A 10309-nucleotide genomic window follows, 5' to 3' on the forward strand; every position below is an offset into this window, starting at 1 on the left:
ACTGAATACAAACAGTGCAGCTATTCCCTCCGCAAGGCTATCAAACAAGCTAAGCGCCAGTACAGAGACAAAGTAGAATCTCAATTCAACGGCTCAGACACAAGAGGTATGTGGCAGGGTCTACAGTCAATCACGGACTACAGGAAGAAACCCAGCCCAGTCACGGACCAGGATGTCTTGCTCCCAGGCAGACTAAATAACTTTTGCCCGCTTTGAGGACAATACAGTGCCACTGACACGGCCTGCAACGGAAACATGCGGTCTCTCCTTCACTGCAGCCGAAGTGAGTAAGACATTTAAACGTGTTAACCCTCGCAAGGCTGCAGGCCCAGACGGCATCCCCAGCCGCGCCCTCAGAGCATGCGCAGACCAGCTGGCCGGTGTGTTTACGGACATATTCAATCAATCCCTATACCAGTCTGCTGTTCCCACATGCTTCAAGAGGGCCACCATTGTTCCTGTTCCCAAGAAAGCTAAGGTAACTGAGCTAAACGACTACCGCCCCGTAGCACTCACATCCGTCATCATGAAGTGCTTTGAGAGACTAGTCAAGGACCATATCACCTCCACCCTACCTGACACCCTTGACCCACTCCAATTTGCTTACCGCCCAAATAGGTCCACAGACGATGCAATCTCAACCACACTGCACACTGCCCTAACCCATCTGGACAAGAGGAATACCTATGTGAGAATGCTGTTCATCGACTACAGCTCGGCATTCAACACCATAGTACCCTCCAAGCTCGTCATCAAGCTCGAGACCCTGGGTCTCGACCCCGCCCTGTGCAACTGGGTACTGGACTTCCTGACGGGCCGCCCCCAGGTGGTGAGGGTAGGCAACAACATCTCCTCCCCGCTGATCCTCAACACTGGGGCCCCACAAGGGTGCGTTCTGAGCCCTCTCCTGTACTCCCTGTTCACCCACGACTGCGTGGCCATGCACACCTCCAACTCAATCATCAAGTTTGCGGACGACACAACAGTGGTAGGCTTGATTACCAACAACGACGAGACGGCCTACAGGGAGGAGGTGAGGGCCCTCGGAATGTGGTGTCAGGAAAATAACCTCACACTCAACGTCAACAAAACTAAGGAGATGATTGTGGACTTCAGGAAACAGCAGAGGGAACACCCCCATCCACATCGATGGAACAGTAGTGGAGAGGGTAGCAAGTTTTAAGTTCCTCTGCATACACATCACAGACAAACTGAATTGGTCCACTCACACAGACAGCATCGTGAGGAAGGCGCAGCAGCGCCTCTTCAACCTCAGGAGGCTGAAGAAATTTGGCTTGTCACCAAAAGCACTCACAAACTTCTACAGATGCACAATCGAGAGCATCCTGGCGGGCTGTATCACCGCCTGGTATGGCAACTGCACCGCCCTCAACCGTAAGGCTCTCCAGAGGGTAGTGAGGTCTGCACAACGCATCACCGGGGGCAAACTACCTGCCCTCCAGGACACCTACACCACCCGATGCTACAGGAAGGCCATAAAGATCATCAAGGACATCAACCACCGAGCCACTGCCTGTTCACCCCGCTGTCATCCAGAAGGCGAGGTCAGTACAGGTGCATCAAAGCTGGGACCGAGAGACTGAAAAACAGCTTCTATCTCAAGGCCATCAGACTGTTAAACAGCCACCACTAACATTGAGTGGCTGCTGCCAACACACTGTCAATGACACTGACTCTACTCCAGCCACTTTAATCATGGGAATTGATGGGAAATTATGTAAATATATCACTAGCCACTTTAAACAATGCTACCTTATATAATGTTACTTACCCTACATTCTTCATCTCATATGCATATGTTGATACTGTACTCTATATCATCGACTGCATCCTTATACTTAAGTAATACAAGTATCACTAGCCACTTTAACTATGCCACTTGGTTTACATACTTATCTCATATGTATATACTGTACTCGATATCATCTACTGTATCTTGCCTATGCTGCTCTGTACCATCACTCATTCATATATCCTTATGTACATATTCTTTATCCCCTTACACTGTGTATAAGACAGTAGTTTTTTTGGAATTGTTAGTTAGATTACTTGCTCGTTATTACTGCATTGTCGGAACTAGAAGCACAAGCATTTCGCTACACTCGCATTAACATCTGCTAACCATGTGTATGTGACAAATAAAATTTGATTTGATTTGATTTGATTTGTTACTACCTAGCTGCTGTTACTGTCACTGTTACTGTTACTGTTACTGTTACTGTTACTGTTACCACCTAGCTGCTGTTACTGTCACTGTTACTGTTACTGTTACTGTTACTGTTACTACATAGCTGCTGTTACTGTTACTGTTACTGTTACTGTTACTACCTAGCTGCTGCTGCCTCTGTTCTCTTCATATGTTTTAGAATAATGTAACAAAATATGGGAAACACGTCTGAGTTCTTTTCTTTTTCACTTCTACATATTAACAACGGTGATGAATACATAAATGTCCTGTTGGGGTGGTGGTGTTGGGAAAATGACAAACTCTGCTCTGTATAAGTAATAAATACATGTCCTGTATATTTACCCCACTGTGTCCTGTTGGGGTGGTGGTGTATTGACTAACTCTGCTCTGTGCCTTTATCCTGTATATTTCTGTCTGTCTGTGGAAGATAAGCGTTCTTGTCTTTGTGTAACTCAAAGGACCCGTCTGAGACCCCAGTTTCCACGTGTCACGCCCTGGTCTTAGTATTTTGTGTTTTCTTTATTATTTTGGTCAGGCCAGGGTGTGACATCGTTGTCTCTGATTGGGAACCATATTTAGGCAGCTATATTCTTTGAGTGTTTCGTGGGTGATTGTTCCTGTCTTTGTTACACCAGATAGGGCTGTTTTCGTTTTTTCACGTTTCTTGTTTTTGTATATTGTTCTATTGTCATCTTTATTAAAGACGTATCAAAAAACGCTGCGTTTTGGTCCGATCCCTGCTGCTCCTCCTCTTCATTATCCGTAACAGAATCACCCACCACAATAGGACCAAGCGGCGTGGTGACCGGCAGTGGCAACAGGAGCAGCGAAATCCAGATTTCTGGACATGGGAGGAAATATTGGATGGTAAAGGACCCTGGGCTCAGCCAGGAGAATATCGCCGCCCCAAAGAAGGGCTGGAGGCGGTGAAGGCGGAGAGGCGCTGGTATGAGGAGGCAGCACGGCGACGCGGATGGAAGCCCGAGAGTCAGCCCCAAAAATTTATTGGGGGGGGCACACAGGGAGTATGGCGAAGCCAAGTAGGAGACCTGCGCCAACTTCCTGTGCTTACCGGGGGGATAGAGAGACCGGGCAGGCACCGTGTTATGCTGTGGAGCGCACGGTGTCTCTAGTGCGGGTGCATAGCCCAGTGCGGTACATACCAGCTCCTCGTATTGGCCGGGCTAGAGTGGGCATCGAGCCAAGTGTCATGAAGCCGGCTCTACGCAGCTGGTCGCCAGTGCGTCTCCTTGGGCCGGCTTACATGGCACCAGCCTTGCGCACGGTGTCCCCGGTTCGCCTGCATAGCCCAGTGCGGGCTATTCCACCTCGCCGCACTGGCAGGGCGACCGGAAGCATTCAACCGGGTAAGGTTGGGCAGGCTCTGTGCTCAAGAGCTCCAGTGCGCCTGCACGGTCCGGTCTATCCAGTACCACCTCCACACACCAGCCCTCCGGTGGCAGCTCCCCGCACCAGGCTTCCTGTGCGTGTCCTCGGCCCAGTACCACGAGTTCCTGCACCACGCATCAGGCCTACAGTGCGCCTCGCCTGTCCAGCGCTGCCAGAGCCTTCCTCCTCTCCAGTGCTGCCGGAGTCTCCTGCCTGTCCAGCGCTGTCAGAGCCTTCCTCATCTACAGCGCTGCCGGAGTCTCCCACCTGTTCAGCGCTGCCAGAGTCTCCCGCCTGTTCTCCCGCCTGTTCAGCACTGCCAGAGTCTCCCGCCTGTCCAGCGCTGCCAGAGCTGCCAGTCTGCAAGGAGCACCTAGAGCTGCCAGTCTGCAAGGAGCTGCCAGAGCTGCCAGTCTGCAAGGAGCAGCCAGAGCTGCCAGTCTGCAAGGAGCCGCCAGAGCTGCCAGTCTTCAAGGAGCCGCCAGAGCTGCCAGTCTGCAAGGAGCCGCCAGAGCTGCCAGTCTGCAAGGAGCAGCCAGAGCTGCCAGTCTGCAAGGAGCAGCCAGAGCTGCCAGTCTGCAAGGAGCCACCAGAGCTGCCAGTCTTCAAGGAGCCGCCAGAGCTGCCAGTATGCAAGGACCCGCCAGAGCTGCCAGTCTGCACAGAGCAGCCAGAGCCGCCAGTCTGCACGGAGCAGCCAGAGCCGCCAGTCAGCATGGAGCAGCCAGAGCCGCCAGTCAGCATGGAGCAGCCAGAGCCGCCAGTCAGCATGGAGCAGCCAGAGCCGTCAGTCAGCATGGAGCAGCCAGAGCCGCCAGTCAGCATGGAGCAGCCAGAGCCGCCAGTCAGAATGGAGCAGCCAGAGCCGCCAGTCAGCCAGGATCCGCCAGTCAGCCAGGATCCGCCAGATCCGCCAGTCAGCCAGGATCCGCCAGTCAGCCAGGATCCGCCAGTCAGCCAGGATCCGTCAGTCAGCCAGGATCTGCCAGAGCCGCCAGTCAGCCAGGATCTGTCAGAGTCATCAACCTGCCTGAGCTTCCTCTCAGTCCTGAGCTTCCTCTCAGTCCTGAGCTTCCTCTCAGTCCTGAGCTACCCTCAGTCTTGAGCTACCCCTCAGTCTTGAGCTACCCCTCAGTCTTGAGCTACCCCCAGTCCCAGCTCCCCTCAGTCCCTAGCTACCCCTCAGTCCCGAGCTACCCCTCAGTCCCGAGCTATCCCTCAGTCCCGAGCCCTCAGTCCCGAGCTGTCCCTCAGTCCCGAGCTACCCCTCAGTCCCGAGCTGTCCCTCAGTCCGGAGCTGCCCCTCAGTCCAGTGGGGCCCTTGGTTAGGGTTACTAGGCCAAGGCCGGGCGTGGGTCGCCAATCTAAAGACGCAATGTAAGCGGAATAAGACTTTGTTGGAGTGGGGTCCACGTCCGGTGCCGGAGCCGCCACCGTGGACAGACGCCCACCCGGACCCTTTCCTATGGGTTAAGGTGTGCGGCCGGGAGTCCAAACCTTGGGGGTGTTCTGTCACGCCCTGGTCTTAGTATTTTGTTTTGTGTTTTCTTTATTATTTTGGTTCAGGCGAAGAGGAGGAAATGATCCGTAACACTACGTCTATGCCATCCTGTCCTTTTGGTATCAAGCTGTGTGGAGATATGAAGAGAACAGAGTCCTATTTATATTATATTATTATTGTTTTATTTATTATCTCAATATTTTATTTCACTTTTAGTCCTGAATGTTGGAGCTCAAAGCCCTACGATAATCACACCTGCAACACGTGACTATTAAACCTTCTGCCTCTGAATCACAGCAACACATGGTCTCGGGTTTTACTGGGACAAGAGGTTTATACACACAGAACCATGAACCAGAGGACGGAAATTATCCGTAACACTACGTTGCTGAATCACAATAACACATGGTCTCAGGGTTTTACTGGGACAAGAGGTTTATACACACAGAAAAAAACATTATATAACTTTTAATCTTTAACTTTTATCTATCCTCCCTCCCTCCTCCTTCTATCTATTGTTATATCTACTGTTCTATCTATTGTTCTATCTATTGTTCTATCTACTGTTCTATCTATTGTTCTATCTATTGTTCTATCTATTGTTCTATCTATTGTTCTATCTATTGTTCTATCTACTGTCTGTCTATTGTTCTATCTATTGTTCTATCTATTGTTCTATCTATTGTTCTATCCTCCTCCCTGCTCCGTCTATCTAGTGTTCTATCTAGTGTTCTATCTATTGTTCTATCTATTGTTCTATCTATTGTTCTATCCTCCCTCCCTGCTCCATCTATCTATTGTTCTATCTATTGTTCTATCTAGTGTTCTATCTATTGTTCTATCTATTGTTCTATCTATTGTTCTATCTATTGTTCTATCCTCCCTCCCTGCTCCATCTATCTATTGTTCTATCTATTGTTCTATCTAGTGTTCTATCTATTGTTCTATCTATTGTTCTATCTATTGTTCTATCCTCCCTCCCTGCTCCATCTATCTATTGTTCTATCTGTTGTTCTAACTACTGTCTGTCTATCTCAATTCAATTCAAGGGGCTGTATTGGCATGGGAAACATATGTTAAAATTGCCAAAGCAAGTGAGGTTGATAATATACAAAAGTGAAAAAAAAGTTACACTGAGAGAAGTTTCTAAATAATAAATACATTACAAATGTCCTATTCTGGAAAAACGTTTTTTATATGGGTTGTGTTTACAATGGTGTTTGTTCTTCACTGGTTGACCTCTCTTGTCTCTCTCTCTCTCTCTCTCTCTCTCTCTCTCTCTCTCTCTGTCTCTGTCTCTCTCTAGTCTCTCTGTCTCTCTGTCTCTCTCTCTCTGTCTCTCTCTATTGTTCTCTCTGTCTCTCTCTGTCTCTCTCTGTCTCTGTTCTATCTCTCTCTCTCCCTCTCTCCCTACCTCTTCAATTCAATTCAATTTCAATTCAAGGGCTTTATTGGCATGGGAAACATGTGTCTAACATTGCCAAAGCTATTGTAGACAACATACAAAGTGAATATATAAAGTGAAAAACAACAAAATTAACATTAAACATTACACATACAGAAATTTCAAAACAGTAAAGACATTACAAATGTCATATTATATATATATACAGTGTTCTAAAAATGTACAAATGGCTAAAGGACACAAGATAAAATAAATAAGCATAAATATGGGTTGTATTTACAATGGTGTTTGTTCTTCACTGGTTGCCCTTTCTCGTGGCAACAGGTCACAAATCTTGCTGCTGTGATGGCACACTGTGGAATTTCACCCAGTAGATATGGGAGTTTTTCTATTTGTTTTCAAATCTTTGTGATCTGTGTAATCTGAGGGAAATATGTCTATCTAATATGGTCATACATTGGGCAGGAGGTTAGGAAGTGCAGCTCAGTTTCCATCTATTTTGTGGGCATGAGCACATAGCCTGTCTTCTCTGAGAGTTCTATCTACGGCGTTCTTTCTCAATTGCAAGGCTATGCTCACTGAGTCTGTACATAGTCAAGGCTTTCTTAATTTTGTTCAGTCACAGTGTTCTATCAGTGGTCAGGTATTCTGCCGCTGTGTACTCTCTGTGTAGGGCCAAATAGCATTCTAGTTTGCTCTCTTTTTTGTTAATTCTTTCCAATGTGTTAAGTAGTTATCTTTTTGTTTTCTCATGATTTATTGGGTCTAATTGTGCTGCTGTCCTGGGGCTCTGTAGTGTGTGTTTGTGTTTTGAACAGAGCCCCAGGACCAGCTTCTTAGGGACTCTTCTCCAGGTTCATCTCTCTGTAGGTGATGGTCTCTCTCTCTCTGTAGGTCTTAGATTTTTGCATTCTTCATCAAACCATTTGTCATTATTGTTAATTTTCTTCGGTTTTCTATTTGAGATTTTTAGATTTGATAGGGAAGCTGAGAGGTCAAATATAATGTTAAGATTTTCTACTGCCAAGTTTACACCTTCACTATTACAGTGGAACGTTTTACCCAGGAAATTGTCTAAGAGGGATTGAATTTGTTGTTGCCTAATTGTTTTTGGTAGGTTTCCAAACTGCATTCCTTCCATCTATAGCATTTCTTAATGTTACTCAGTTCCTTTGGCTTTGATGCCTCATGATTGAGTATTGCTCTGTTTTTAGACTGTGATTTTGCTGTGGTCTGATAGGGGTGTCAGTGGGCTGACTGAACGCTCTGAGAGACTCTGGGTTGAGGTCAGTGATAAAGTAGTCTACAGTACTACTGCCAAGAGATGAGCTATAGGTGTACCTACCATAGGAGTCCCCGAAGCCTACCGTTGACTATGTACATACCCAGCGTGCGACAGAGCTGCAGGAGTTGTGACCCGTTTTTGTTGGTTATGTTGTCATAGTTGTGCCTAGGGGGCATATGGGGGAGGGAATGCTGTCACCTCCAGGCAGGTGTTTGTCCCCCTGTGTGCTGAGGGTGTCAGGTTCTTGTCCGGTTCTGGCATTTAGGTCCACAGACTAGTACATGTAGGTCTCTCTCTCTCTCTCTCTCTCTCTCTATTTCTCTCTGTCTCTCTCTCTATTTCTCTCTCCCTACCTCTCTCTCTCTCTCTCTGTCTCTCTCTCTCTCTCTATTTCTCTCTCCCTGTCTCTCTCTCTGTCTCTCTCTCTCTCTCCCTCTCTCCCTACCTCTCTCTCTCCCTGTCTCTCTCTCTCTCTCCCTACCTCTCTCTCTCCCTGTCTCTCTCTCTCTCTCCCTCTCTCCCTACCTCTCTCTCTCCCTGTCTCTCTCTCTCTCTCTCCTCTATTTCTCTCTCCCTACCTCTCCCTCTCTCCCTACCTCTCTCTCTCTCTCTCTCTCTCTCTCTCTCTCTATCTCTCTCTGTCTCTGTGTCTGTATAAAGGCAGGATGAATCACCCACCCAGGGTGTGTGGGCCAGCAGGCTCCTACACATACTAAATATATCCATGTGAAACAGACAAACATAAAGGCTAAACTTCATACAGTTGATCTCTCTCATTCTCTCTCTCTCTCGCTATCTCTCACTCTCTCTCTCTCTCCCTCTCTCTCTCATTCCTCTCAATGTCTGTCTCTTTCTCCTCCTCTCCTCTCCTCTCCTCTCCTCTCCTCTCCTCTCCTCCTCTCCTCTCCTCTCCTCTCCTCTCCTCTCCTCTCTCTCCTCTCCTCCTCCTCTCCCTCCTCTCCTCTCCTCTCCTCTCCTCTCCTTCTCTTCCCCTCTCCTCTCCTCTCCTCTCTCTCTTCTCCTCTCCTCTCCTCTCTTTAACAGTCTAGAGGTTTATCAGTCTAGAGGTTTAACAGTCTAGAGGTTTAACAGTCTGGAGGTTTTTATGGAATGACATATATCACAAAACAGACAGACACACACACACACACACACACACACACACAAACACACACCCAAGCTAATGACTCTAGGTTTCTGTCCATTGACACGTGATGGAAATGATTGATCGTCTCTGTGTGCCCTGACCTTCACACTATCCAGAGGGTGTGTGTGTGTGTGTGTGTGTGTGTGTGTGTGTGTGTGTGTGTGTGTGTGTGTGTGTGTGTGTGATTTAAAAGGCTTTTTAAATTGATGGTCACCAACCTCCTGTGATGCACCAGGGGAGGACGGCTCATCCAGCCATTACAACGAGACCGTCCTCCCTAATCAAGGTGTCACCAACCTCCTGTGATGCACCAGGGGGAGGACGGCTCATCCAGCCATTACAACGAGACCGTCCTCCCTAATCAAGGTGTCACCAACCTCCTGTGATGCACCAGGGAGGACGGCTCATCCAACCATTACAACGAGACCGTCCTCCCTAATCAAGGTGTCACCAACCTCCTGTGATGCACCAGGGGAGGACGGCTCATCCAGCCATTACAACGAGACCGTCCTCCCTAATCAAGGTGTCACCAACCTCCTGTGATGCACCAGGCTCAATATGCATTTTCAGTGTATAATCCGACTTCCGTTTATATTATATGTATATGTACAATTTGAAAAGTTTAATAACACAAAAAGGACCAACATTGAACCGTTTTTTTCCTCAACGAAAAAAAAACATGATGCGAGATCGATTCCACGGTTAAAAAACACTGTCAATTACGAGTGGCGCAGCGGTCTAACACACTGCATCTCAGTGCTGGAGGCGTCACTACAGACACCCTGGTTCGATACCAGGCTATATCACAACCAGCCGTGATTGAGAGTCCCGTAGTGCGGCGCATAATTGGCCAATCGTCCTCCTGGTTTGGCCCGGTGTATGTCGTCATTGTAAATTAGAATATGGTCTTATTAAACTGACTTGTTAAATAAAAGATACTTTTAAGGACCTAATTTGCCTTTGTCCCCCCCAAAAAAAAACAAAACCCACATGGATGTGTAAAATAGATAAACAAAAAAAAGGGTAGGATTTTTCTCATTATGAAAACATGAAAATGTCTTAACGTTAGTAGTACCTAGTAGCGTCAGTGAAACACTGTTTCTTTTCGGAACGGGGAACATTTGAATTTGTAGGCGTATTCAACGCTTCTTTGGGCTGTGATTGGTTGTTAGTGCTCCTCCGTCACTATGACGTTGTCACAGCTTCCGTGTTGTTGGTTTGTTCCTTGTCTCTGTAATGTACATGTGGGTCTACTGGAGAGATTTAATAATACACAGGTATATAACACCATTAAACTACTTTTCAAATCAATTGTACGAACTCGCTAGATAACAATCTAACGTACCGAAAAAATGACACTGACTGTAAACTAA

General features: G+C 47.5%; 1 protein-coding gene across 1 annotated transcript in view; it reads left to right on the plus strand.

The window, feature by feature from the left end:
* The first annotated feature begins 10133 nt into the window (after nucleotides 1-10133).
* Nucleotides 10134-10309, plus strand: part of LOC121844271 (RNA pseudouridylate synthase domain-containing protein 1-like) — a 4094-nt gene continuing 3918 nt past the window's right edge. The window contains exon 1 of the mRNA XM_042314195.1: nucleotides 10134-10213. The gene's annotated coding sequence lies outside the window, so the exon portion shown is untranslated. The remainder of the gene's footprint in view (nucleotides 10214-10309) is intronic.

Source organism: Oncorhynchus tshawytscha, unplaced genomic scaffold (assembly GCF_018296145.1).
Source record: "Oncorhynchus tshawytscha isolate Ot180627B unplaced genomic scaffold, Otsh_v2.0 Un_contig_10596_pilon_pilon, whole genome shotgun sequence".
Classification (NCBI taxonomy): domain Eukaryota; kingdom Metazoa; phylum Chordata; class Actinopteri; order Salmoniformes; family Salmonidae; genus Oncorhynchus; species Oncorhynchus tshawytscha.